The sequence below is a fragment of the Mustela nivalis genome (genome assembly GCF_964662115.1).
Source record: "Mustela nivalis genome assembly, chromosome: 16".
In the NCBI taxonomy this organism is placed as follows: Eukaryota; Metazoa; Chordata; class Mammalia; order Carnivora; family Mustelidae; genus Mustela; species Mustela nivalis.
This window is the reverse complement of record NC_139035.1, coordinates 61769850-61773336: the sequence shown is the minus strand read 5'-3', so window position 1 is coordinate 61773336 and position 3487 is coordinate 61769850.

Genomic DNA, 3487 nt, shown 5'->3' with positions numbered 1-3487 from the left:
AAAAGCTCTAATGTGCTTAGCAACTATTAAAAAGCACTTAACATTCCACTCTCACCATGTAAGTATCAGAGGAATGACTTGGTCATCAATTCGGGGAAGATTGCCCTGCCCCTTTATTCTGTGAAATGTTGACTTGATAACAGTGGAATCTTATATATCAACCAGAAGGCTTGGCCCTTACCCCTCCTTCAGTGTACACCGCTAAGCCTTCACAAGTCCCCAGGAACCTTTGTTTGGGGCAAATTCCTCTGCGAGTCATGATAGAACTTGATATTTCTGTAATACTCCTTTATTAAGGAACTTGCACTTTACTTGTGTTTATCTTCTTAATCTCTGGAGCCTGTCAGTGTAGCCCGTAGGGAGCCAATCTCCTTCACATGTGGGAAAGCTGAGCCTCCAGAAAGAGGAAAAAGACTTGCCAAGAGTTGTTATGTCATTCATTAGGAACAATGAGATTTGAATTTAGGTTGCTGTTGTAGTGATAGTCATAGCCACAGCTAGAAGCATTTTCCCTGAGAAATAACCTGAAGTCTTCAAAGGCATTTAACCTCACGGCCAACATCCTGATTGTCTCATTAAATTGTTAGCAGTTCCCCTAGGGAAACTTCTTTTTCATTTGTACATTGACCTGCAGGCCTGAGAGTTGGTGGTCATAAATCCTGTGAGGAAAAGTTTATCTAGCAGAGAGAGATACCTTTCTTCCCTGAGATAGAACAGAGTTGGGTCATGGAAAGGACTGAGTGCCCTTAAGGCCCTCCCTAAGGAAAGGATAAAATGCCGAATTCAGCACATGGGTTTTGGAAATCTTTGAGTTGGGTTTGGGAAGGGCACCATGTTTTGTCTTGTGAAAAACATTTTTCAGGAGATTTGCACTGAACTCAGGTGTGTCTCATTTTACATAATAAATTATGGCTGACCAACACCATATGCAAATCAGCTTGATGATGGTGAAATAATACACTGTTTACTCTGAGCCATCTAGCAGCTCTGTTTCGGAGAGTGGATTCATGGAGCTTCGAGTTCGTAAACCCCACTTTCACCACACCAGCTTTACTTTTAAGATTTTAAGTCTTGAGGATACATACAAGAGTTTTTTAGAATGAAAAAGGTTTTAACTAGAAAACCACCCTTCTAAGAAAAATAAGAAGCACAGACATGTGAGGTGACTTTCTCAAAGACCACCCAGTTATCTGCAGAAGAATTTTGTTCTATTGAGAGGTCCTTCCATGGCATCATTCTGGAAGGATGTCACCGCCATTTCAGAGGTGCTTTATAAATCCATAGCTCCTAAAACTGAAAGAGAGCTCAAAAGATTGTGATCTTCATCCAGGAAGATATTTTCTTCTAACCTTACTGTAGGGATTGAAGCCTTAAAACCTAAGTTGTCTGTTCACATTCATACAAATAATTAGTAAGAGAGAGGGTGACAAAAGTTTAGATACAGTGTTTCCACCTGGCCTTTTCTTGTCATATTCTCCATTGGTTAGTGGCCCCTGACTCTATAACCTCCAGTTTCTCTGATCTTTGATTTAGAGAAAAAACTCTGGAAATCTAATATATGAGACTTGCTAAAAGCAAGATATACCCCACTGAAGAGAGCCCAAAGAAATGTCTTTTCACTGCACTTTGCATGCAGGTAGAATCAGACACAAAATTTTGGTTTAGATCCTTGATCTGTGTCAGATGTATTTTATCTCTCAAGAACCCTCTATTGTTAAATAAGAGAACACAGGGTTAACTCTTTGGAAAATCAACTTTAAGAATGATATAAGAACTATATATATTTTTTTTTCATTGGATCATATTGGACTCATATTAGAGTTCCATTTATATTTTGTAAACACATCTCCATCATTCCAAGCTGATTGCTCCCTGCCTGATCTTTAATAAACCCATCTGATAATTTTAACTAGCTATCTTTAAGCTGTCCCATTATCTCAAGCACAATGGCACTGAACAGTATACATGAGGAAATGATGAAGAGGTCACTTATTTCTTAAATGATGGTGATTATTTATATGGGCACACTAACAATAAGCATAGGTACAAACTATGTAGGTAAAAGATGGTGTCTGTTAAGGTGAGAACAACATTCCACCTGCCCCCCACCCTGGTCTATCCAAGGAGTCTTTCCTGGTGCTTAGGAAATGGCAACAAGAGGAGATAACTGTTGTCCATGGTGCACTTGGCACTGCAACTTGAAAATATCCTTATGGCTAGGTGCAGTGCTCTATTTTGGCAGGGGCAAGACACGAACACCAAGATGAGAAGTACAGTGTGGTTTATGATGATTAAAAATACCTTTCCCTTGTGATACATGCACCTGATGTTTGTAGAATTCTTTGCTGTAGTTCTATGAAAAATGCTATTGGTATTTTGATAAGAATCGCATTAAATCTGTAGATTGCTTTGGGTATTATGGGGTATTATGGACATTTTAATGGTATTTGTTCTCTTATTCCTTGTGCATTGGTTCTCTTTCTATTTGTTTGTATCATTTTTAATTTCTTTTATAAATGTTCTATGGTTTTCAGAGTACATGTCTTTCACCTCCTTGGTTAAGTTTATTCCAAAGTATTTTATTATTTTTCATGTGATTGTAATTTGGATTGTTTTCTTAATTTCTCATTCTGCTATTTCCTTATTAGTGTATAGCAATGCAATGGATTTCTGTATATTGATTTTGTATTCTGTGACCTTACTGAATTCATTTATCAGTTCTAGTAGTTTTTTGGTGAAGTCTTAGAGTTTTCTATATACAGTATTATATCATCTACAAATAGTGACAGTTTTACTTCTTCTTAACCAATTTAAGTGCATTTTATTTCTCTTTCTTATCTGATTACTATAGCTAGGACTCCCAGTATTATGTTGAATAAAAGTGGTGAGTGTAAATATCCTTGTCTTGTTCTTGATCTTAGGGTGAAATCTCTCAGTTTTTTTCCCTTGAATAGATGTTAGCTGTTTTCTTGCATGGCCTTTATTATGGTTGAAGTATGTTCCCTATAAACCTATTAGGGTTTTCTTGCATGGCCTTTATTATGGTTGAAGTATGTTCCCTGTAAACCTAGTAGGGTAGCTCTACTTTTGTTTCTGGTTCTTATCATGAATGGACGTTGTACTTTATCAAATTTTTTTTCTGCATCTATTGAAATTATCATGTGATTTTTTACCCTTTTGTTGATGTGGTTTGTGAATATGAAACTATGAAAATATGTGATTTTACGAATATGAAATCTCACATGATCATGGTGAATGATGTTTTTAATGGATTGTTGGATTTTGTTTGCTAATTTTTTGTTGAGGATTTTGTGTCTATGTTCATCAGAAATATGGGCCTATAGTTTTCTTTTTTTGTAGTGTCTTTATCTGGTTTTGGAATCAAGATAATGCTGGCCTCATATAATAAATTCAGAAGCTTTAGTTCCTCTTTAATTTTTTGGAATAGTTTGAGAATAATAGACATTAACTCTTCTTTTTTAAAATA